The sequence below is a fragment of the Rattus norvegicus genome, chromosome 2 (genome assembly GCF_021556685.1).
Source record: "Rattus norvegicus strain SHRSP/BbbUtx chromosome 2, alternate assembly SHRSP_T2T, whole genome shotgun sequence".
Taxonomy (NCBI): Eukaryota; Metazoa; Chordata; class Mammalia; order Rodentia; family Muridae; genus Rattus; species Rattus norvegicus.
Window position 1 is genome coordinate 15,502,435 of NC_141535.1, and position 27,602 is coordinate 15,530,036.

The window sequence follows — 27,602 nt, forward strand, 5'->3', positions numbered from 1 at the left end:
CACGGCCTAGAATGTTTAGAGATTTCCCTTGGGACTCCTTTTGCCAAAAGCTCAATTACACAGACCCAGTCATAATAATGGATACTTCATTTGGTGATAGAGGAGGCCGTATGGGACTCCTGTCTCCCCATTATTTGCCAGTTTCATTTATATCACTGTCATATATTTTAGAGAGTTCTCCTAATTAGCTTTCCACGTTACACTTCGAATGGCCTTTGATTTATCTGTCTCTCCTCATATTTCCTCCTTTCTTTTCTTCTATTCCTCTCTCAACTTATTCCTCCCATTTTGACTTTGTCTACTCATTCATAACTATCTATTCTATTTTCCTTTTCTAAAGCAATCTTTCTGCCCAGCTCTCATAGTACTTTACTCTATACCTCACCTTTGTGATTCTATAGATTGTATCCTGATAGTTTGGTTATCAACCTTTATTTTCTTGCCATATTTACAGATGTGTGTGTGTGTGTGTGTGTAAATTTAAAATATTGTGGTAGAAATAAGAATTTATACTTGATTTGGAATATATATATATATACATATATACATATATATACATATATATACATATATATATGTAGAGAGAGAGAATACAAATACAAACACACATATACACACTTATATATTTATATTTATATAGAATACTTCCATAGCACATATGAGGGCCTGAAATTCAATTCTCATCATATGATATATATGCACACAGATGAACACAAAACTTATAGTATCATTATACATTTAATATATTCACATATACAAACACATAAATTTATAGTTATATTTTATATCTCTATACCTGTATGGAGGCACAAAAGTCTGTGTATGCATGTCCATGTAAATGTACAGGTATGGAGGTACATTTTTACCTTTTAAATGTAATATGGGTTTTTAAATTATGGAATAGTCTTAATGAAGATAATAGAAATGAAAAACAATGGAAAGCTTTTAGTGTGAAACTACCTGTGGAATGGAGAAAAATATGTCTTGCATTCCTTTAAATCATTCTCTTCAAAAATATTTAATGGTAAAAATTGGTATTCCATATTTGACTTGGTTCAAAAAGAAAGGGAGTATAAAAAAATAGAAAGGTTAAGGGGTCTCTTAGGAAAATGCTTTTATAAAACCATAGAAATGAACCTGTTTCACATGAGTGGTTACAAACTGAAACAGTCAAAATAAAACCAGTTGAAATAGTAAATGAACTAAACAGAAATGCTATTAGTTTATAGGCTGTGTGGGGATCCTTGCAAATTGCAAATATTAAGCTAAATACTTTGGAGGAAACTCTCAGAAATGCCAATAGAATAATTTACCTTATTTACTGTCTAGTATGGACAGAGGAATAAATGAAAAATTGCAAAGAGATTAAATACAAACAAATATAATCATTAATAACAGAAATATTAAATTTCTCTGAGATATGTCAAGACATGTTGAAAAGGAAGAAATGCTTGTGCAGGATTCCTATGAGCATTAAAGTCCAGGAATGAGCATTAATACATTAAGTATCAACTAAGCCAGAGAAGGGTGGAGAACTGCAGATTTGTAAGCAAAGCAAGCAATCTGGGCAAATGCCAAGAAGGCATAAAATCTATGGAGGGAGATGCTACAAACAAAGACAGAAGTGAAATCAGGTGAATCCTTGGAAAAGACTATGCATGGGATTGGATAATTTGAAGCTATGAACAAACATGTTTAGGGTTTACTCTGAAGAACTATCAAATATCTTCTATGTAGAGAGCTAAAGTTAGGACTGGAAGTGGAAAAACAGTAACACAGTTTTGTAGTGCTCAGATGAGAAGAAAACAAGTAAGAGTAATGTTATGGTTTGAGTAAGAAGGGTTCCCCATAGGCTTGTGGATCTGAACAGTTGGGTCCAGTTGAGGGTGCTTTTGGAGCAAATTGTAAAAGTCCCCCACTTAAGGCTCAGGGAATGTTCTGAGAGAGGGAACAGAGAAAGGGTGTCAGATCCAGAGGAATAGGAGTTTTCTGTGGGACTGTGTCTCCTAGAAATGACTGAAGCTACCTGGAATGTCTCATCAATAAGATGCCCTCATCATCAGCTGAACAAGAACAACATCAGTAGACATGCCAAAGTACATGAGAAAGGCCGCGAGGTTCAATCCCATCCATACAAAGAAACACAGGCAACTCTAGAGTGCTGAGAATAGTCAGTCCTCCTCAGTTTCAACTAAAGTTTCAACATATATGTAACATACAGACTAAGCAGTGTTTATATATTTAGGAATGCATACACTCATGTAATATCAATCAATAAAAAGAAGCCATGAATTTTAAGATGATCCTACACACACAAACACACACACACACACACACACACACACACACACACACACAGACCAGAAAAGGGAAAGTTACACAATTATATTATTCCCAAAACATAAAAGTATTCATAAAAAAGAAAATGATCTAAAAATGAAATGGGTTGAGGAATTTTGAATGAACAGAAAGAGTTAATAAATTTTGACCCAAAACTCCTGTCTACAAGAAATGCAGGAATGGGGAAATGAAACAGAGACTCAGGGAATGGCCAACCAATAACTGGCCCAACTTTAGACCCGTCCTATGGTCAAGAACCAATCCCTGACACTGTAAATGACACTCTGTAGTTTGCAGACAGGAGTGTAGCATGGCTGTCCTCTGAGAGGCTCCACCAAGAAGCTGACTCCAACAGAGGGAGAGATCCACAGCCAAATGGTGGATAGTGCTTGGAAACTCTTTCTTATGGAAGAATAGGAAATTTGGACCTCAAAGGGGATAGGAACTCCACAGTAAGACCAACAGAGTCAACTCCCTTGGACCCTTGGTACTCTCAGAAACTCAACTAACAGCCAAAGAATATACATAGATTAACTTAGGTCTTGCCGCTCACATGTAACATATGTGCAGCTTGGTCTTCACGTGAGTTCAGAACAACCAGAGCAGAGGCTATCCCAAAAGCTGTTGCTTGCCTGTGGAATATTTCTTCTAGCTGGGCTGCCTTGTCAGGCCTCAGTGGGAGAGGATGTGCCTAGCCCCAGAGAGACTTAATGTACTGGAGGAGGGGGCTCTCAGAGGAGAAGGTGAGGGGGATGGGGGGGAAGTAATTGTGGGAGGGGGTGACCAGGAGGAGGGACCAGCAGGATGTAAAGTGAATAAGTAAATGTTTAAAAATGAAGTAAGCAGAACCCGTTTTAGCAGTGTATCTTGGATTCTATCAGAATCCAGTCAGCTTTGCCTGCAGAGGATTTGCTTCTAAAGTGCAATCTGTATGTACAAATACATCATATCCCAGGAGGACTGAGTGACTCAGAGTGTCTTCCTTGAAAATACACTGTGGAATTCAGGTGGCCATGATGACAACATGGAAACCCTTACAGTAACATGCTGTTTTCAAGATAACAGTTGTATTTATTTTGGCCTAATAAGCCTAAAATTGAAATGTAACTCTGATCATAGATACTTCAAGAATCATTCCAACTAGATTCCCCCAGTTTTTCCAATGTAGTAACTGGAATAGCAAATACGACTGTCTTTAGGAAATTTTTATCACATATCTCAGTTTAGAACATCACACACTCAGAAATGCTTTTATAAAGCCTTGATACGTTGACACTCTGCTCCAATACGAGAAGGTAGTTAAATAATAAATTGTCTATTAAGTTGGGTTTCTAGAACATCTGTAAACCATTTCTAGATAATATGGTATAAAAAAGGAATCACCCATGATTTTTCCTTTTCCAGTACTTGGGAAATAGTGGGTAGTCATAGTCATTCCTACTAGTACTTGATAGCATGCTAAGATTAGATTAAAGTAGGTGTTATATTCATGATGTGTCATACTACCATGTGTAAATAACAGGATAAGACTGTCTAGATATCTATTTGAAAATCATTTAACAGAATGATCTCTGAAATAGAGTAAACACTACAATAAAAATTTAAATCATGATAAACGTAATTTGAAGATGTTTAGAACACATTAGTTAGGCTGCCACTCTCAATCCAATTACCAATTTGGAGGTCCACTTTCAGCCTCTTCATTTAAGTGCAGAATTGGGGTTTGGACAACTAATGCGTGTAAACTCCTGAGTTCACTTTCTGACCCAGCAAAAACTTAAAATTTTGCAAGTCTTACTTTCAAAGGAAAATACAAATTCTTGTTTTGGTTGTCTCAATATTTTTCTTAAGCCACAATTTCCCTTTTTTTCCATAACCAAAATTCCCAGTGACAGCACCATGTACTTTATCATCAGGTTACTAGCCAAAGACATGCTATTTTCCTTTTAGATAAAGAATAGTTTAAGGGAGCCTGTATACAACTGACAAGGAACTAGGAAATACAAGGACTTGGTTTTAACCACAGAAGTCATAATCATACTCATTTGAGTTAATTTTTTTAGAAAAAATAAATTTGTTTCCAATATTCTGATACTTCTGATAAGTACATTGGTCATGTCAAAATGAGGTTACATTGTTCCGGGACAACGCTGAGATTCCTTAAGGGAAGCATTCCAAACCTCTCAACTCTGTGAAGTCTGTCTTGTTACCTCAGACCAAGGTTGTAGTTCCTTATACTGCCAAGAGACAGATGAGGACCTATGCTGGGCTGCAGGCCTCATTTTAGCACTGGGTATCTGATTTTCAAAGGTTATCTTTCCCAAATTAAAGAAGAACAAGAGGCCTCTCTGGTCTGACTCTCTGTGCTTACATCAGATGTTTCAAGTTTCTCAATAAGAGGCAAACCTCCAAGTAATAATGGGTCAGTATATTCTCAGAATATTAAAAATGTTAGGGGAGGGGTAAGTGAGGAGGACATTTTTCTTTATTTTTATTTCCAGAATTTGTTATTACCTGGATATTCTTAAGTAAAAGAGTTAAAGGAATAGATCATATTATTATAATGTTCATAAAAACTAAACTGTAAATACTTGCATCCTGTCTGTGCTTATATTCCTAATACTTATAAGCCTGTGTTTTTTTTACAGCACTATCATTTCTGCTCTTCTTTCTATTGGCCTTAGATGCAAAAAACTTGCTAGTGTGTCCAAGTAATATCTTTCCCTAAATCCTTTAGCTACATTCCACTGCAGTCATCCAATGTGCATCTACTAGTAGGACCCATGAAGAATGAGGGTTTATCCCATCCCTGATTCCAGAGGGTTAATTAGGGGCTCAGTAAAAAGGATTACCAGGAGCATTTTGCTGCTTATTCAAGGTCCCCCCTGAACACGCATGTCCATTCTGTCCTCTGCCATTTTCTCTTCTGGCTCAAATATTAAAATAATGAGTATTCAAACAAGAAACTGAAGGATGTAAAAGCATGAACATGTGAATGAAGGGAGAGGGAAAACCCTGTTTAGACGTTAGCTTCGGAGAGACAGGACTTGGCTGTCAGATCTGCTGGCCCCTGGCCTTCATTTGCCTTTCCTGTGAGTGAAAGAGCAATCCCCTCTCAGCGCCTTCGGCAATAACCATCAATCTTACCTATCAGACCCTTTTGGTCAAGACTATAAATTGGTTTTACTTCTTATAATGTGTGACTCTCTTTTCCTAAAAATGAGCCTCGCAATCAGAAAGTAGGCAGCCCAAAGTCTACATTGCTCGCTCCTTATAGACGATTAATAATCTGCTTTGGTTCACAGCAGCTAAGTGTTCCATCATCCGTTTCCTCTTCCATTTTCGAAACAGAGACTCTCAGAGACACGGGCAAGCACATTGATCAGGGCTCCGGAGTCAGCTGATGCTGACTCTATCATAATAGGCATTCTCTGCAGATTCATTACCTATTTTTCTTTTTCTTCCTTGGGTTGCTTTGTCAATTTATATAAAGAAACTATTTTTCAATTGCATTGTACTCTTGACTACAGTAGCAAAATCAATGCCAGAGACTGAAGGGGACTCTGGTGACTTGGCCCTGTGTTTTAACAGAAATGTGCAATTTTTTTCCTTCCTTTCTTTCTCTTCATTTTTGATCCTTTTATAAGAAGTTTCTTCAAACATTTAAGGAACCCATAAACACAACTGGCCCGCTGCTTTTCTTTCACTGTTAAATCACTGTGTTTATATTAGAAGCATACAGCATAGGAAAGGGTTAATGACTTTTGAACATCCCTTTGTTAGTCATGAAAGAAAGCATGCATTCCACAGCTCAACATCGTTTCCATATGAGTCCATTCTGTCAGTGGAGGTCAAAATCAAAGGCTTTTTGTGCTTTCCATAAGTTTGAAATCTTGAAAAATAACAGTCATCTTCATATGCAATTCATAGTAGTGTATTCCAATGAAGGTGTTGACCAGCTACATGTAAATTGAAACATCATCTTCATCAAATAAACTAAGAGCCATTTTCAAAGGATTTGTAAGGTTACACATTAGCTAACTTATAGAAACTCCCTAAATAATTCCTAGCATATTCTAGGCAGTGGATAGACAGTGGTATTCTGATTTACCACAGTCTGAAGAATTAGTTATTTAAATTACATTCTTTATGACATGAACAAGGTATATTTAGCAAACAAAGTGACTCCTCAGATTACACGTAGAAAACATTAAACATAACGGGTAAAAAAAAGACGAGGTACGTAAGTAGCTTTGAGACCGGGTAAATATCAGTGTGTCAACAGAATGGGCTTGGACATAAGAGGTTTTTATGGAATTCTGAGACTGAAGTTGATAGCAGGAAGTTAAAATTCCAATCTCCTAACATCGTTCTCACATTCAGCGTGAAGTAACCTCCTTTAATATACACTCCTGGCATCAGCTGAAGGTAGTCTGCCCAAAGTATCCTCCTCAGTGCACACGCAGAAATGGGCATCACTCGGGTCCATGGTGATGGAGAGTGTCGTGTGCCATTGTACCCTGCGTGTGTATCGATAGGTGTCTTAGGTATGGGATACAGGCAGCGGAGGGGATAAAAAAGAGTAAACTCCTCTGATATCCTGACCACGTTTATTTTAAAGCCATTCTAAATGGTGACTTCAAAGCCAGTGTAAACTTTCCCAACTTCCAAATCTGAAACAATGAGCAATCCTAACTCAAGAACAAAGAATCTAATTGTCATGTGAGTGAGAATTCATTTGTACAACTCAAGTATTTTTATTTTCAAATAAGCCCGACCAGAATCATGACAAAAATAATTAATCTGAAGATGTACAGGACTGTTCTTTACAAAATTCCTGGTTGGCTTTGTGTCCCAGCAAACTCTGTACTAGGACGAAGATTCAGATTGAGTTTTACCGGGCTGGGTAACCACGCCTCTCTGTGGTTCGGGACACTGGATGGAGGAGCTGCACGGTGAGCTCTTAGGGATGCACGTTACTATTCTACAGGTCCAGGAGCCAGTTCCCACCCTGGAGCTGGAAGAGCAAAGCGTCAGATACTGTTTTCCAATAAAGTAGCAATGCTCTATTAGCTGTTTTGCTGTTACACGTTTTACCACAGGCGACTTCTCTTTCAGCTGCCTTCCCGTATGTGGCCCAGTGATAAATTTTATCAGTGGTCAGCGGGACGGGGCTGGAGCCTGGGCAGCGGCACGGTGGCTTTTTATCTAGCTTAGTTCCCTCTGTTGTGCCCCCGCCCAGGCAAAGCAGCATTTTCTCGGGGTAATTTATGTTGTGGCGTTGCTGTCAGTAGATGTGGTGTCAGCGATTTGTGTTCCCACTGGAAGTTTACATGGAAATGAGATACTTAGCTCACAGAATAAAGTCAAGAGAGGAAGAAACCAATAAAAATGGCACTATACCTGCTCAGACCTATGGGGGCAAGAACGAAGGTTGTCACTTGCTGGCAAAGCTTGTTTCTCAGCAGTCGGTACTGCTGTGTATGGAGTGCTCCGTGAGACTTAAAGGAGCACCACATCAGCACGTGTGTTTGACATTCCTCCAGTCCAGAGCCCTCACAACTCTGTCACAATGAATTTTTAAGTTAGTAAGACACTGTCGCTTTTACAGCCTAAAATATTTAAGCAAACTTTGAGGTGTTTGTATCATTAAAAAAAAACGGATTCATATAATGAACATCTTTGTGAAGTCAAAAATTCAGCTCAAGATACATTTTAATGGAGAAATTATTTGACTGAATAAATATCCTTTGTCCCCATACGGCCTAGTGTAAAACGATTTTTAAATTGTCCCATCGGAGGGTAGTGAGAAACTTCTTTAGAAATAGTGGCATACAGCATTAGAAAGGAAATAAAAGCACCCTTTAGATTCCTTACCCAAAGGCTTCTGGGGTACCTAAAGCTTTACAGTTTATTTAGACTCTCAGACTCCCCATCTGAAATTCTCCTACGGTGTTTGATCCATATTCATTCTGAGGGACAAGGAGAAGGGAAAGGAACATAAGTAGGGCCCTCTCATGCAGCCAACACTCTCCCACTCTCTTTCCTCAACCCATTCCTTTTCTCTTTAAGGAAAAGGAAAAAAAAAAACTCTCACAAGATGATACACAGAGACCCAATGTGTCTTCTGGACAGTTTCGCGACATTGTCACAGGCTGCTTCCTATCACTGCCTCAGTAGCAACCTACATTGCCACACGTTCTCAGCAGCTGATGTCTTAATGGTAGTTTCTCTATAAGCAAAAACGTCCCATTTGACCACATTTACCGTGGAGACTCCCTGAGTCTTCTGTAATGTGCTATTCTGAGCTGAAATGAAATAATTGTTTTTATAGAGAATAGGCTCAGAAAGCAGCTTGACATTCGTGGATGATTCCCGAGTTTCTGAGCAACCTTCCTCTGGTCATGCTGAAAAGAGAATACCCCCGATCTTCCTTAGTTGAAACTTTTCACACAATTAAGGACCTGTCCTTAGCAATTTGCTTAGAAATGAATGTTTAAATCCCACCCCTGTATCCAGCATACGCCGCCGCAGTCCTGATGGGATTCTGAATAGACAGCAGAGCAGTGTGTACAGTCCCCACACACCAAAAATGCCAGCATGTGTATTCAGCTCTGCAAATATGCCTTTAAAAATACCTTGCCATATTTAGCCACTCCTAAATATGTATTTACACAAGTCTACACACTGTAAGTGTTTACCTGGGAGACAGGAAAGGTCTCTTTGGTAAATAATTTGGGTTTTATAGCCTTACATGAAGGATTTTTTGTTTGCTAGGTTAAAAAATCAGCTCCCCTCAGTTATAATTTAATAAATTTTTTTCCTTGTAAATTTATGGCATAGCACTTGAGGTAAAATTTGCAATGTTTAAAAAAGGCAACCCTGATATTAGCTTCGAGTACAGAGTATCTGTGAGGCATTTTGCTGAAGACTTCAGAAAGCACAAATATGGATGTGATCACTGAAGGCCAAATGGATAAAAATAACCTGCAGATATAGTTTAAAGCCAAGCTATTGGGTCAGTGCCCATTTGCCTAAAGTTAAAACTTGAGAAACTCTAGGAAAATCCAAATATTAATAACGGATGTACTTTGCTTTTCATCTTCTAGAATATTTACAGTTTTTATTATGCATCTGGATATAGGTGGAATACTCTCAATTAATTAAGCAAATTATTTAAAACCAAGATGTGAAATTATAATACGAGATCTTTTTTTCGAATCAGGATAGCACAGGCACAGAAACACTTTAGTATATACTCCAACCAATAGTAAAGAGTCACGAGTAATTTGGACCATGTTTCTGAATTTATAAGTTAATATGTGACCTACTCCAGAATTAGTAAATGATAACTCTATATTCAAAAAAGTATTGAATTTTAATAGAATAAATACATCTTGCTTTAAAAGCCACTTTTATCCTTTTGTCCAAAACTGAATATAAAAAGTAATTTAGGAGATGTTTGAAATCAAGGAACTATTCCATTATTGATAGGTGTTTACTGTTGATCCAGTATCCCCCTCCATGTCTGTGTTCTTCCTGCCACACATTAGAAACTAAACATTAATGAAAAATCGCCTTTACTTCTGAGTACTGTGGTATCGGAGGGATGAGTATGATTTGTTTTGATCCCTCTAAAGTCCAGGACTGGGAGGGGGATGAATCTCGGAAAAGATTAGTCTTGTACTTAGCTCATTACCTTATAGAAGGTAAGTGTATATCACTCTCGTGTTTAGCTCACTAACATATAGAAAGTAAGCTTGCAGGAGTTCCCTTGGGTTGCACCGGCAATAAAATAAAATAAAATAAAAGCAGAAGCCATTCCGTGAATTCTGAGGACATTTAATACATCCACTCACCTCTTTGTTTTCTGTGTCTTGTAAGCGTTTCTCCTTCACCATTTTCCTTGTGTGGGTGTTTGTGAAAGAGTGACAACGTTTCATTTATGAGAAGGAAGAAAACAACGATTTTACCTTTTCAAAATTTCTTAACTACTTTTCTAATAGACACATTTTTTTAATATCCCACCTTGGTAAAGATGAATGGACTGGTCACAAAACCAAACCAAAGTCGTGTGTCTGGGAAGAGACGGTAACAAGGACGAGATGCCGATAGGGATGAAAGGGAGAAAAGAATATACGGGGAGAATTAGTAACTGAAACATATTATACGCATGTATGAAATTCTCAAACAACAAAATTAACCAAAAAATAGAAAAACGTTGTGAACAATTTCAATAAAAACAGGTACAAGTACAATTTTCCACTTTGTCTATAAGTATAATTGGTTGAGAAAGAAAAAATATATAAAAGATTGAAAATATTCACATCTGACATTCAAAATGTAAATCTTTTTCTTCTTCTTCTATTTATTCTTCAGATCCTGAAAGACGCATACTGTTATAAAAGATTAAAACAATTCCTTAAAATATGAAATGTGATTTATTTTGTGCTTAGAAGCAGTAGAAATTTAAATTCAATGATATATTCCATGGCATGGAACAGGAGGTTTCAAAACCGAGTTTTACTAAATCAAATCTATCCAGAAAATATCAAAAACCTTTCAGTTAGCTATTTTGAACATTTCAGTAAATCAAGAATCAGTATCTGATTATTTTTTCATACAAATTTTACAGCTGAAGTGGAGCACATTGACTATACTCATCCTCTCATAATCTGTTTTATCATGTTGCAATTTTAAAATACTATATAATAAAATTATTTTCATCCCAATACTACCTGAATGGGTTCTCAAAACCCATACATGATAAACTTCTTACTTTCTGAGTATGACGACCCAATATAAAACTGTCTTAGTGTTATTCTATATTCTCACATACATGTAGGCAAAGCCAATCAGACAGATCATGCCTGTGTATAACACATCCCTCCTAGTTACAATGAATTGTTTTCTGGGCACTGTAAGAACTCTCTTATATGAACGAGATTCCTTACTTCTGGAAACACCACTGTCCGTCTCTTAGTACATTTCACTTGGGATATTGAACGCTACTGCTACATCGCTAATTTAAACACCCACCTTACCTGCACTGAGACCTGGGTACAACCAGGCTAGCCTAAGTGACAAGCACCTGCAAAGTGAAGAAGTCACCTTCCAATATCACCTTCTGTTTTCCTGGGAACCGTTAAGTAAAGATGGACTTTCTTTCATCAGAGTTATTTCCTTAAAGTTGTGATAACTCAGAGATGATAGCTCAGAATTCTAATTTCATATAGAACTTGAGACCCACATTCCCTGAAGTAACGGGAGGGCTAGAGGAGCCATTGGCTACCACTAAGTCATGATACTCCATTGCAATCAAAAGTGGTTTTACTTGATACTGGTCGAATTGATCCTGCAGATAGGGTGTATGGATTTGAATTCTGAGCTGTAAAGCTATACAAACGTCGTGGTTGATAATAGAAGTTCTGGTGGAAATACACATATCCAACAGAATAAAGTTAAAGGAAAATGGAGAGAATTGGAACTGTCTTCACATTTCTGAAATATCCTTGGCCTTTATGGTGCCATCATTTCTGACTTTGTAATCCTTCTCAGTCAATGAACTAGGTCTGTTGGCAAGTGTTTCACTGTGTTGTTCATGAAGTAGGTTTTAGCCTATATCAAACAGATCCACGCCAATCAGAAATATCCTTACTTTGGTTATTTTCCATAGAAAAGCTAAACTTCCTTTAATAATGTAGTAATTGAAACAGCATGGGTTCTACAGTCAAATACATAGATGACTAGATAGATAGATAGATAGATAGATAGATAGATGATAGATAGATAGATTATAGATTGATGATTGATAGATAGATCATACCCTTAAGCACCAACAGGCTTCTACTGCAAAGCTCCAATGAATACAAAAGTCTACCGAAGGCATTATGAAAAGGGTGCTCGTATTTTAATAAATTTTGGGTGCAGGAACCTATGGTTATCTATGCCTATCACTTGCTTTTGCAAAGATTTATCTTACTGTTAAGAAATAATATGTTACTGTTACTCTGGAAAATTAAACATACCTTTCCATGACATCTATACATAAAAATATGAATCATGTAATATAAATCATAGTGATAAACATTATCAAACTCCAGGAGAGACAGGAATAATATTCACTGCTAGCAAAAGAAAGTCTCTGAGGTAGCTCATTCTATTGGATAATTATGATTTTTGTATCCTTGTAATACCAAACATCAGTATATAGAGGCCTTTACCAAGAGGACAGTGAGAGCCACTTGGCCCTGCAAAAGAGGTGGTTAACATCTTGGTTTGCAAGGTTTAAATTCCCAAACCAAATTTCTGCCAGAACTATTTAATTCTTTATGCACTGATGTTGATGGATTTGATGCCTGTTGAGTTAACTAGTTAGTTATTCCATATCCTGTAGCACTCTTCTGCAATCATTATGTGTAATTCTTTCTGTCTTTAGTCTATTCTCAGTCAATATGCCTATATTTATTGTGGATACTTTATTGAAATTGGAATCAAAGACTTTTGAGTTTGTCAGTCTACATCACATGCAGGGAGCTTCAATATGAAGCTTTACCATCTCTGCAAGGAGATTATCATCAGCAACTTTGGGTTCCCTCCAGATTTTGAGGAACATTAAGTATACATTGAATTCAGGGAGCTTCGATATGAGGTTTTACCATCTCTGCAAGGAGATTATCAGCAACTTTGGGTTCCTTCCAGATTTTGAGGAACAGTAAGTATACATTGAATTAATAGTAGTAGTTAGGAGTCCTACTAAAATGATTCTGTATGTGCAGAAGGAGGTGAATATATTTAATGAAAATAGTCATTGAAAAATAAAATTTGGAAACTTTAAACATGTACCAGAGCTGGGCAACATTTTAACAGGTTTAGTTCCTTTGGGAAACCTGCTTAAAATATACAACTTTATGCAGCATCCGAAATCTTTGACTTTCAACTTGTGACTAGTTGGCAGTTGAAATATACATTTTGGAAATAATTCTCCCACAGTAATGCATAGGAGCACGAGGGTGGAGCCATGTCTAAAGGTTTTGGGAAAGTGCTTGGGTTTTTGCTCTGTTTCCATGTCCCGTTAATTTTATTTCATGAAAGGAAAATAGACTCACCTTGACACATGGAATCTACCTTTTGTCCCACATACAACCCCAGAAGAAAGTGTGGCCTGGACAGTGTTAAGATAGAAATCTCTGTCTGGCAACACAGCAATTTTCACGGATGATTGCTGACAAATGTCATGATCCTGACAATCATTTCATGACAACCATTTTAAACTGAGAGTCATGTAAGTCCTTTGTCAGAAGACCCACTGGTTACATTTTGGCAATTGTGGGAGCACCCTTACTCTGGCAGCAAGAGGATTTGGTGCTGGCAGTTTTTTAAATAGAAACAAAATTAATAGTTTGGGCTACTATCAAATTACTTAATATGTAAAATATTATCTATAAATAAAAACAAAAACTTTTGCTAAGCTGTAGATCTTATAGAAGGGAAGCTTGTTAAGATAACAAGGTTCTTTCTGTTGTCAAGAGTTATTTTAAAACATGCTGTGAACAGTAAACAGGGAGGATTAAAATAAGAACAAATATTTAAAATGTATTAATTTGTTCATAATTTGAGGACCAGTAAGGATGAATAATAATTTCCTAGTGTGTGTTTGTCATCAGTGAAAGAGATTTTCTTTAGATATGATTACAGTTGAGCAAATACCAAGCACCAAATGTAGCTCTAAGCAGAACAAACATGAGCTGATGTTGTTAGTCTCTCTCTCTCTCTCTCTCTCTCTCTCTCTCTCTCTCTCTCTCTCTCTCTCACACACACACACACACACACACACACACACACACACACACACACACACACACACACCTCTTCCAGTTCCTCAGTGGGAGAATGTTCTCATTCTCTCCTCTGTTCTGTCTTTGATTATTTCAATGGTTAGGGTGATCTCACTTTTCTACAAGGTCAGGGTCATTGTTTTGTCTCTTTTCCATAACTATTCCTTTAGTTACTGACCTAGAGAAGATTTACATGTCCCTAGAATAGGTTCATGCCCCCAAAAATAAGCCCAATGCTTCTTATCTATGGAGCACATTAGTTTTTTTGACATATTCTGATTTCTCAAAAGAACCCAGAAGCATCTACTGATAGCTAACACCAATTCCAAAAAACACAGATGCTCAGAAAAGAAGAGAGTACAGGGCAAATCTTACGATACTATATGGCTAAGCCATTTCATTATTCCCTATCTAATTCATTCTCACATAGCATTTGATTTGAAAAATTCAATATTTATTAGATTAAAGACCTAGACTTGCTCCAACAGTACAAGGCAAAGACATAAAGTGCATCTGATTCATCCATGGCAGCAAATACGTGCACAAAAATGTGTAAAATTTTTCCTAATATCCCAAGATTTTGAAGAAAAATGAAGAATCTGCCAGGGGGCCGAAACTGAGCTACTAAAGCTTACTTAATGTTTATAAAGGAAGAAGAGCCAAACCAATAATAATATTGTGGCACTGATTTTTCATGGTTTCAGCCACACCCACCTCATTACTTAATATTTTTTTCTCCCAATATGTGTTCAATCCTTTTTGATGGCCTGGCTCAGAGTTTAGAAAACAGAGCCAAACCAGATCCCTTTGGTTAGACTTGAGCTTGGCTGGACTTTCAGTGACTTCCACATACTAAGAGTTATTCTCCAGTAAGGGCTAAATAGGGTAAAAAAAAAGCCACTGTATTGGTTGCTTTCCTCATAGCCATTAGGAAATATCTTACAAAGTACAAGTTAAGAGAGGAAGGGTTAGCTTTGGCTCAAGGTTTGAGAGGACACAGTCCATTATGGCAGATGAAGCATTGCAAGGAAAGTCCAAGCAGCTGCTCAGAGTGTGTCACAGTCAGAAAGCAGAGCAAGCTACTTAGACTCTCTTTCTCCTCTTCTATTTTGCCTGGACACACAGCCCATTAGTCATTTCAAAGATGGGTTTCCATCCTCAGTTAAAGAGAACTCTCTGGAAACAACTCTACCCAGTGGTATGTCACCTAAATGACTAGAAACAACACCGTAATTGGGAGTGAACATTAAGCATCCTGTAATTATGAAAGATATGTGAGATATGTAATTATATCTTACAAGGACTAAATGTCCATGTTTGTTAAGCATTCCTAAGAACCTTTCACTGCACTTAGACCACTGTGCACAATATGTACTAAGTTTCTTTGGGACAGTAGCATCAGATCTATTTGACAATTTTTCCAAGATTACAGAAATAGTAAACAGAGGCTGTGGAGTTAGTTGGCAACCTTCAACATGATGCTGAACCACAGGGCACATGGCTGTTCTTTGAGGCTGGACAAGTTAGCATTGACACTTGGGACTTTTAGGAAGCTCCTTATCCCTGCAAACAGGAAGAGCAGCCAGGATTTCCTCCTCCCATTCAGGTGCTATAAGAGGCCCAGTGTTTCCAAACATGAAACCAGTTACCGACCCTCACACTGTGCCATCGACACATCAAAGAGCAGCAAGAAGAAAAAAAAAAAGAACAAGTATGATTCCACACCCATGCTATAAGCCTTTCTTTGATTTATATATTTTATTTCTTTTTTTTTTATTATTTAGTCAAGGTAGTCTGATGTTTTCGGTGTCCACACATTGGGGCAGAGGTTGTACTAAGTATAAGCCACCTTGGGTCAAACTCAAAATAGCTTTGGTCTTCTCACCCCTGAACTTCAAAGCTTACCCCACTCGCCCTCCTCCTATTTGCTCTTGCGGGCGACTCTGCAGTGGTCACAGGCTAAACAGTTCGGGTGGTCCTCCCATAGCCAAGCAGTCTCCCAGCCTGAGTTTACCCACATACCCTCTTATAGGGTGAGGCCTGCAGGGCAGAAAGAGATAGAGCTGATAAATACAGCCTGGTTTTGTAAAACTCCCCCTTGGAGAAAGTTAACTGTATGAAATAGTCTGTGCTTATACAAGGCAGAGCTTCTCAACAGTAAATCCTTGTCCTACACTGCCTTGTTACAATGTAGTAATGGGCATCTATCTCATGGGCAGTAAGCTTTTCATATCCATCATCGTTTCTCACTGTGTATTGGGTTCTGGGGCTTGCTTATTGGTTTCCTGACAATAGGACGGATACAAAGCCTGTCTTCTAAACTTCCTCATCCCTTGATTCTGGTACCAAGCATTAATTTGCAGCAAGTAAGATTATTCTGTCCTCACCGGGACACAAATGAAATGAGCTTTGGCCTCTTCTAGAAAGCAGACAGATCTCTGTGAATGTTCATACTTACCTGGGCACACCGCTTCTATATAAGAGAAAAGATCATTAAACTTAAAATAGCTTTCAGAAGACCAAGGAACTTCCCAGTAGCACTACCTCCCCAGACAGTTAGAAGCATCATTTTCAGTGGTTGTGTCTCCTCTGCAAATCTGTAAGCACAAACAGGCCATCTTCAGCTTACCAGCCAGCTACATTACACACTGTGTTAGAGCTACTGATGAGCGCAGGGCAGAGGGTACTTCAAAACATCTGGAAGCAAGCCCTACACCCCCATCCTCTTAGTAGAAGCTCAGAGCACTCAATTCCAGCCAGAGCTTGCTACACCTTCCTGTCTACTGAAGAGTTAAAATAGGTTACATATCCCAACCCCTGAGTCTACAAAATAATATTTCCTCTGACATTCTTTCTTTTAAAAATTTTGGGTGTGTGAGAAAATAATTCTATGGGATGGCTCTGCATAGGTATTATGCCTGAGCCTCAGGTGAATTGTAATTAGCTTTTAAATGTATTTACAAAAAAATAAATAATAAAACTCAAGTTGAAGACAGCTAAAGCAACACGCAGCTACAGTTTGGGCTAATTAGCTTTACTGGAAAAATCCAGTGAATAGACACTGTGGTTTTGAAAAGCTTCCATAAGGTAGCTACCCACAATCTCGACTGCTTTATTCTTTCAAAGGTAAATCTTTTTAATGATTAAAAACCTGAACTTATTTTTAAGCACTGGTTCTTGTTGACTGTTTTACCTCTTTATTGGTGTAATCTTCATTTCCTCCAGTAAAAGCCTTCCAATCATTGCTTAGAATTAATGAAGAGAATTTCATCACGTCCTCTCTCTTCCACAGACTTGAAAGCATTCACAGAATAGACAGGCTTGTGCCTTTTGTGGTTGGAATTTGAAATTTTCAGAGGCTAAAACAGACTGAAAATAAGCAAAGACAGAATATTTCCACACTTAATCTTACAGAACTCCAAGAATGTGAAGCTGCCCTATCTATCACAGCTTCTTAGCCTCCCCAAGCATATACGATATCCACTCTGAACTGATTTGCAGTATAAGAAAAGCTACACCTGTGGTCATAGGGTCAGGTTTTCCTGGTCCCAGAAGACACCAGAGAGAGACCTTAATCACACACAGCTGTGACAGTCAGCAAGCAGGTCTGCAAAAATTATAATAAACATTCAGTCAATCATAATGACCTCTCACCAGTGCCCTGCAAAGAAAGTTTCCCCTTTTAGACAAGCCTATGTTTTGACCACCTTACAGTTTACTTGGCCCACTCCATTGAGAAAGAGTCTATGAAGGGAATATGTTCTCCTATTTTCTCCTTTAAAGACCAACTGCAACTTGGCGCTGCTGAAAGGCATGGGGATCAGTCTCAGCGAAACCCAGATTTATACCTCAGAAAACTGGAAGGGAGTTTGCAAAGACACATGTCTAGCACTCTTCTGAAACCCAGGGAGATCTGTCGGAGTCACTGTTGCTTACAATATCTAGGTGTACAGCATTGTCCAGATCCATTAACTACTAGCTAGAAGGTGAAGTCAAGATTTTTGGTAGAGGAATCAAATAAATCTGAACGCGGAGCTAAAATGAATATATATGACGGCAACAATAGAAACGCCAAATGAACATTTTAGTTCTTATTTTGTGCCAGACACTGAGCTGGAGATTTCTGCATGTGTTATCTCAGCTTAGCATTATACACACGCTCTGTCCTCTCATTCTGTTCTCCAATTATCCCCCCAAGCTGGCCTGCCATCTGCCCACCTCCTGCACAGAGAAGACGTAGGAGGCAGGACCTTTATGTACGAACGTCCCCAACCAGTCCTTGTCCATACAATTTTGCAGTATTCCTATCAACTTATTCTTGGTCAGAACAAAAAATTCCATATTAAGAAGGAAAAAAAAACAGTCTCAATGTTTATCTTCCTTTTCCTGGTACACGTCCTTCTTGACTCCAGAAGTCTTCTGTCTGTCTGTAATAGGAGGGACACTCTAGGGTTTAGATCAATATCTGAAAAAGCTTTTAAGCTATAATAACTATGGTCTTCAGCACTCAATATATTTTGGCATGATGCACCTCTATGCCAAGTGAAATAGCTAACTCTTAGACAGGACTTTAGACCCACTCCTGTCTGTCTACAAAGTGCTTTCAGTAGAACAGTCCATAATCATTACGTCAAATGCAAGGAGCAACGCATTCCCAAGGACGCACTTTGAATCCAACCTAAGTCCAAACACCTTCAAAACTACATTGTATTCTTGCAACATAATGAGTTTAATCTATTCATTAACCACATCCCATTAATTATACAATGTCACCAACAGTAGCCAACTCTACCCCCTCCCTAGCAAAAAATAAAAACTTAAATTTGGAATAGGCTAATATTAGCTTTTAGCTTTGCTGTTGTTGTTGTTGTTTTTGTTGTTGTTGTTGTTTTCTTTGAGTTTAATCCCTCTTTTAGCTTCCTAATACTGGGTATTTTGTTACAACAAACTGCTCCACCTTTAGTATCTGAAAGAAGTCAGAAGAGGCCTGGGAATAATAGTGGTTCCTCTTGTTTCACAGGCTTCTCTCCCTTCTGGGATCTGGAGCAGCCATTGACTTCTAGGAAATTCTCTTGAGACCCAATTAAAAGTACCTGGCACAAGAACAGGAGGCATTACTCCCCACCCTTCCCTAGGAGAGGCTGCTTCCAAGACCAGTCTTACATAGGAGTCCTCTTGTGGGCTTGTATAATACAAACCACAGAAACTGAACCCCAAATTCATTCCTTTGGCAATGACATATAGGCCCAGAAATAAAATCTAATGACTAAAACTGGAAGAATCTCTCTCACCAAATTGGGTATTTACAGTTTAAAACCTTTTCCCAACTGTGGCTTTCTAACCATTGACATTGAGCAAGCATATTAATAGTTTTGGGACCCACAATTTTATTGGTGTGACAGAAAGAGGGTATAAACTCTTCTCAGTTAAGGTGACTGAGAAATCCATTCTGTCATTCATTTTCTTCCACTGTTCTGCATTTAGCATATTGTAATTTGCAACTTCACTACTCCGCTTCCTCCATTCCCCGTCACCACCTATTGCAAAGGTATTGAGACCTTTCTAACCCTCTGTGCTTGAGTCTCACAGTACTTGTGCATTCTGTATTGTTCCCTTCTGTAGTTTCAAGCAGCCTTTACTTCCCTATGACAAGCCAATCATGTTTGTTCTATATCCTCATCTGGACATGCATGTATCACTTTCCCTCAAGTTTTCATATAACTCAATAAAAGCTATCAACAAATTAGCCTTTGAAATGGGTGGGATGGAAAAGAAAATGAAAATGAGGAGATGCCCATGAAAAGAGTTTGTCTAGTGCACTTAAAAGAAGAAAGTCTGATGGACATGCAGCTGGCAGAAGATAGAAATTACAAGTCAACTCTGTATATACAGTCTTAGGCACATTTCATAAGCACTTTATACCTTTATTTCTCCCATATGTAAGTTGAAGACAAGACAGTTTCAGTGTTATAGGTCATGTGTGAAGAGTAATGGGAATCTAGTGAATAAATCCTTTGATTATTTATCTATATTTTTTTAAAAATAGATTAATTTCTCTCTCTTAGCCAGAATTAATTGCAAAGTGCTTCTTTGGGAGGGATGATACTTTGTGTTCGCTTTCGCTTCTTGGGACTGGAATTTTATCTGGGCTGACTTGTTCGTGTTTTGTGTATGCTATCACAGTCTCTGTGAGTTCACGTGTATGTGCATCAGCCCTGTTCTGTCTAGGGAACAATGCTTCCTTAAGAGTCATCTATCACCTGAGGCTCCTAAAGTCCTTCCTCCTCCCCTTCTGCATAGGTACCTGAACCATAAAAGAAGAATGCTATAGACATTCACTTTAAGGCCGAGTGTGTTCTGGTTACATGGTGTATACATTGTCAAGCTTGGGTCTATATGCTAACTACCATCTATGGCAAGAAGAAACTTCCCCTTGATGACTGAGTAACGCGTTTAACTATGGCTCCAGCAATGTGTCATTGGGAGTCATTTTGTTGCTGTGTTTGTTTAACAGATTACTAGTAGTAGCTTTATGAATCTAATTAAAAGTTCCTCCTCAGCCCCAGCTGAAGTTTAAGGATCACCACACCACTTTACTCTTCCATATGTTAAGAGTCTTACTGAATGAGGCAGTGTACAACTTTAATCTCTACATTTGGGAGGCAGAAGCAAGTAGACCTCTGTGAGTTCCAGGTCAGCAAGAGCTACATAGTAAGATCCTGTCACAAAAATAAAGAAAATTACATTTTATGCTAAAATCTGAGAAATACTGTGTATGTGTGTGTGTGTGTGTGTGTGTGTACATCTCTACTCACTAGCCTCCATTCGTGAACATAAACTAAAAGTTTCTGTATTCCAAAATAGTGTTTAGTTAATAAACACTATAAAAGTAAGTAAAAATCAAATCCCTGCTTTCTGAAATCTACCTGAAAGGACACCCACTCAAAAAGAACCTAAGAGCTACACGACAGCCTGCTGGCAAAACTGTATTGAAGGAATAAGTGACACAAATACTTTTTTGAGTGTTGAGAGAATTCCAGCCTGGCATGACACAGGAAGGTCTCAGCAGACCAGTAGAACCATCTAGACCCTGACACAATGAAGAAGGCCAAGCACAATGCAGCAGCAGGGTAAAGACATCATAAAGAAAAAGTTTAGAAACTGTGGCCAGGAGTCTAGATAGTACGAAGATTATAACAGTCATGCTAAAACAAGGCAGGAAGGTTTGGTACTGAGAAGCCATGAAAGATACATCAGGGCCAGTTCATGTTGTGCTCACTGGCTGCAGACTTTGAATTTCCCCTATGATCTAAATGTGAGAAGGAAGTTTCCTCTAGAAAGCTATCTCTGCCCAGTGAAAAGTATTTCATTGAATGTGATAACAGTGAACATCCTGGAATGCTTGGCTCATAGGAAAACAAATGTGTTTGATTATTAATATCTGCAATAAGGACAGAGGAAGAGGTCTTTTGTCCACCACCCAGGGAATATGAACAGAGGTCAAGAAGGTCAATTTTAGTAAGGAATGACATGATAAACAGATGATTTTTCAAAGATTAATTTGGTAACAGATCATGGATACTCTCCTAAAAAAGAGTCAAGAAGACTACTTTGGAAGCCTTGTTCAGAAACAGTACATTCACAAAGCAAACATGAAAGAAGAAATGACCTTAAAAGATTTTATGAGCGATTCAATGTCCTTAGCATAGATAGCTTCTGAAAAGCCTTTAAAACATACTAAGTAGTTTTGACTCTTGAAAAGATACTACAATGACTATCATTCACTTTAGTAATGATAAGTTACCTCGTTCATGCTCTGTAGCAGAGAGTACATTGTGAAGAGACTTGAAATAGAATACAGGAATCTCTAATAGATGACTTATAAGGACTAGTCTAGAATAATTCGAACACTTAAACACCATGATCAAATATATAAAAATGAAACTAGGATATTGGCTCAGTGGATAAAGCCCTTGCCACACAATCATGAAGTCCAGAGCTCAGCTCAGTACTCAAGTAAAACTCCAGGAGAGGGAGGTAACCTACATATCTGCAAGTACAGGAGAGAGAGACAGGGATCCCTACAGAAATCCGTCTAGCTTTTAGCTCGTGGTTCAATGAAAGACCTTTTCTCCATATATAAAATGGGACTGATCCAGGAAAATGCCCAATGACAACCTTGGGCTTGATCACCATATCCGTTTGTCTACACATAAAGGCACACTTTGTCCACACATATGTACACTACACAGATTCATACATACACATACACACAGACACATACACACAGAGACACACACACATACACACAAACACATACACACACATACACACAAACACATACACACAAACACATACACACAAACACATACACACACACACACACACACACACACACACACACACACATATACACACACACAGAGTAAACCCACCGAAGAGTACTAGGTTTACCATGATTGAGTGAAAGATTTACATCTGTCGTGATCTCCCTTTAGCTCTGGTGCTGATTTACTCACTGAGGTTGTAAAGTGCATGAAGTATCAACCTTGCTATTCCACCAGAACTAACAACATGCTAAAACTAGATACAGTTTTTAAATTACTTTTCGAGATTATAAAATAATTACATTATTTTCCCCTTCCCTTTCTTCCCTTTAAACCCTTCTATATACTCCTCTTTGCTCTCTTTCAGAAAGTCATAGACTCTTGTTTTATTAGTGGTTATTACATATGTTTGTGTGTGTATACAGTCCTAAATACAAAATTATAACATGTGCTGTCTATATAGTCTTAATTGTATGTACATGCTTATGTTTTCAGGACTGACTAGGTATTAAAGCATATTTATTAAAATATATACTTTTAAAGCAAAGCAAATGGAGTATAAGGCAGACAGAGAAAAAGATATTACTATGCCAGTTGATTAATTTATTTATCTAAAACCCATGAATTATGAAGCTCTGAAGGAAAATAAAACAACACTATATAATGAGAACCATTCCCCCACATTCTGTGCTTCATTTAGGACAAAGTATGGTGCACATGATCATGGCGGAACAGGGTCAGAAGCAGAGCGTGCTGCATACAGCAAATGCCCTTGCCTTGCACGGAGCCAAAATCATCTGGTCTGCTTTCTAGAATGTGACCCATCAGAAACAACCAAGATTTCCAAATTGGTGATGAAAAATTAATTTGGGATACAAAAATTTGCCATGGTTATTTCCAGTGCACGGTGAAGTTTGCAGGAGAGGAAGGATCCATGAGGGTGTGTCTTAGGGAAGGACTGGCCCAGCCTTAAAAGGATTCCTCCTTATGGCCAAAATATGTTGACTCTGTGTCTCTTACCAGGCTCCAGTTCTAAAGATGGTTGAAAATTTTCCTTAGACAATGGCCCAATTGAGAGGTCATTTCCTGCCATTTCCCAGGCCCCTGAGGGGGAATCCCATAGTGCTTCCTACTACACAGTAGTGGCTATGTTGAAAGCCAGGCTCTGAATAGATGCCTGGCTGCCCGAGTCATGGGCATCTACTTGGAGGTTGAGAGATGAATTAAAGATAACCATTCATGCTTAAATGTCCAGTCAGATACAATGTAATCTCTAAAAGTCTTCAGTTCACAATCGCTGCAAAGTTTCTATCAGTTTTCCCTATACTTCATTTACTCTGTGAGTTTTTATCATTGAGAAACAGAAATTCTTCTCTCCCAAATGAGTAACATTTTGAACCCAAGCCTGACCCTCACATGATAAAATTCCGTGTCACTGCAAAGAAATACAAAGTGTGTTGTTGTTAGGCTCTGTGTCTTCGCTTGAAAGCCATCCAAAGGCTGAAGCTGCTGCCTGCATTCACAATGAAGGCAGCATAGAAAGAACGTGGTATTTTAGACAGAGCCTTCGAAAAATCCATATAAGGGCAAAGAGAAACATTTGATGCTGAATTCTTCCCTAATTTAAGACATTTTGTGTCCAGTTTTTATTTTTGAAAAAAAGAAAAAGAAGAAAAAGAACTAAAAAGAATTCCAGGGCAAAATCCTCCTGAGATGTTTTTATGTGAGCTTAACACGGTATTGACCGCTTGTTGTCCGGACCACTGAAGGGACATAAGGCAATGTCCCCTTTCTGTGCCTGGTCAGCACCAATATGCACCAATATGACTCCTGCCTCCCAACACAGTCCACTACTCCAGCATCTTAAATATGCTTGCCTTATCATTTTGAAATTCTCAGGTTACTCTACTGGGACATTGCATAATCTAATGCAATGTGTATTCAAAGCGGAAAGTCTGCACCTGACTTAACTGGGGCTGCTATTAGGGGAAACTGAGAGGAGTTCATGGAGGAAAGTCTGTGGTCAGAGTTTATTGTGTGTGAGAGAAGAAGAAATTTAAAAAGGGATCGGGGAAGCAAGGTTCCCTCTCAACTTCAATGAAGTTGATAATTAACTCATATTCCTATTCCTGCAAAGGCCAGGAAGGGTTTTAACATGCATTGATGGTACTCAGTGTTAAGCTGAGAAATTGCTTGCTTTTGGGTATTTTTAATATCATACTTTATGATACAATTAACTAATTAAAGAAGTCAAGGTAAAACCTATCAGAATTCTTATGCCTGATCAAGGTTCCTACATTCAGTCTCTCTATTATTAAATATTTGAGTTACCTATTCCTCTTATTATCTGGATAGTACACACATTAAAATGATAATGTGAAAAATTAAAGTAGAATATGAAGAAACACAGATTCTAAAGCTGGAGAGATGAGGCCACAAATTAAAAGTCTACACTGTTCTACTAGAGGACTCAGGCTCATCTGAGACCTCACAGAAAGTAGATGGGAAACTCCTATAGCTCCCGTTCCAGAGAATATGACACCCTTTTCTGGCCTCCCTGAATATTGGCACAGAAACTCATGCAGGGACACACACATATACACATAAATAATGATAATGATGACAAGTCTTTCTTTTTTAAGTTATAATGTAAAATTCAAGTTCTTGAGTCTTCTCTTGAAATTACTAAATGTCTAATAACTGAAGGAGAAACCTGGTATCTGCACAGTCAAAGAAACAGCCCTGAGGTCCTGACTCACAGGGTAAAGAATTCTGAATGTTGAAGTCTGCCCTTAACTCCACCAATAAATATTAATTCATCATAGACTTCCTGTTAGTCATTTCATTTCTGTAACCCTGTCCTTTTAGTCATAACTGAATTAATAGAAGAGAATACATAGATAAATCCTCATATGTGTTAAAACAAATACCATGAATTGCCTTTTGAATACCCTAGTTAGATGATAGACTCATGAACAATTGATTTTATTTATTTCCTAATAAGCAATGTCATATTTATAGCTGGAGTTCCATACATAAATTATTTTTTCTATATAATACAAAATTTAAAAGCATGTATACTTAATACCTATAGAGACTCAGTTGTTCATGAGTAGTTCAGAACAACATTTACCTTGACAACCGTACCATCGTCCAGGCTCGTCCCTTGGATTTGAAGTTCAATCAACTCCCAGAGTGGATTAAACTTAATGACCTGTCTAACAAAACTTACAAAGTAAGCGTGCAAGCTTTCCTTGTCAGTTTTCAGAGCTTTCCAGGAGAAAATTAATTCAGACAGCCTTAGTCACATTTACCTACTCAGCATAAGATTAGAAAAATGTGAAACTTTTTGTTTTAAAGAATTATTAAAGGTACTTCTAGTCAATCAAGATGCTACAATAAAACATCACAGACTTGATGGCTGAAACAATCGAAACTGTTCTTTAATCCTGGATGCTAAAAAGTCCATGAGTCAATGGGAATAAGTTCCCTCCCCAGAAAAGGACGCTTTGGGGTTTGACTTCTTGCTGTAACTTCATGTAACTTGCTGAAAATTCACTTATAGGTAATTAATCCCATCACATGGTGTCTTGGTATCATAATCTCACCAAAATCTACTTGTTGGCTATGAGAGTATCTACAAATGCTATCACCTGAGAACTGGGATTCAATGTATGAAATAGAATAGGGTAGGCAGGGAGTGATTGAGAAAGATAGTCACTGTCAACCTTTATACACATACAAACATACTTTCAAAAATACTATTCTAAACATGAGGTCAAATACTCTTAAAGTGAATTAAATGAGAGATACTGAGTTAATATTTAGTTATTACATAGGCACTACCAATAGCGGAGAAGAGTTCACTAATGACAAAGTTTGGGAAAGATGGCTTGAGTTTTACTTTGCCTGTTGTTATCAAAACTTTACTTCATGGTTAAACTTTGAGAAATTGATATTAATGTCTATATTTTAAGTTCTTCATGGGGTGTCTCAAAGTAACTCCTCTTGAGTTTAAAACATATGACTTCATTTGATTTTTAAATGCTGATTATGTGACACTAAATCATTCTAAATATAAAGACTCTAATAATAGCTACTTTTACTATTAGCGCAAAGGATACACCAGTGCATTCAACACATTTGCATGTGCTTTTGCTAACTGGCACGGTTACTGTGAGATATTGGTCAATATCCCCCCATTTTCCCAGTGGTGAGTATGATGACCTTTAGTGCCAAACTTTACAAGTGATGAAGAATAAAAATATATACAAATGTCCTAAAATTTGCTCCCAAATGTTTTTAAATGTTCCTCATAGCAATGTTTCAGTGAATACATGACATAGAAAATACAGAGATTGTATTTATGTGCATATAAGTGAATGGAACTGTAACAGTTTTTCATTAATTTACTTACTTTACTCTCTGGTCACACTCTACCCCTTCCTTTCCTCCCACCTTCACAAATACCTCCCTCCATTACCCCTCCCCTTCTCAGAGAAAAGGAAACTGCACTTGAGCACCACCATGCCCTGGGTCATCTAGTAAATACAGATAGGGTATGGGATCCAATGGCAGGAACAGAGTCAGAGACAGTCCCCCTGCTCCATTTGTTAGGGGACCTACATGAACACCAAACTGTGTGTCTGTTACAAATGTATATGAGGTCTAGGTCCAGTCCGGCATGCTCTTTGGTTGATGGTTCAGCATCTGTGAACACCTCATGAGCCCATGTTAGTTGACTCTGTAGGTCTTCTTGTGGTGTCCTTGACCCTTGTTTGCTCAATCCTATCTCGCACTCTTCTACAATTCTCCCTGAGCTCTTCCTGACGTATGTGCTCACTTATAAGTGTACATTAGCCATAAAGTAGAGCATAACCATGCTACAACCCACAGACCCAACGAAACTAAGGAATAAGGAGATCCCCAGGAACAACAAGTGAATTTCACCCAGAAGGAGAAATAAAATAGACATTGTGGTGGGTGGATAGAGGGAACTGGGTAGAAGACAGTGAGGAGGGGAAAGGGATTAGAATCAGGTGTGGGGGGAAGAGGAAGGAGAGGGTTGGAGAGAGAACAGAACTCGATGAGGGGAATC

The 27,602-nt window shown here is 38.1% G+C and overlaps 1 long non-coding RNA gene across 1 annotated transcript in view; it reads right to left on the minus strand.

Moving 5' to 3' along the window:
• Nucleotides 1–15,598: 15,598 nt before the first annotated feature.
• The window catches only part of LOC102552429 (uncharacterized), a 164,298-nt gene continuing 152,294 nt past the window's right edge, over nucleotides 15,599–27,602 (minus strand). The window contains exons 5-6 of the long non-coding RNA XR_015673653.1: nucleotides 17,371–17,546; nucleotides 15,599–16,774 (exon numbers count right to left, since the gene is read on the minus strand). This is a non-coding gene — a long non-coding RNA (uncharacterized LOC102552429). The remainder of the gene's footprint in view (nucleotides 16,775–17,370; nucleotides 17,547–27,602) is intronic.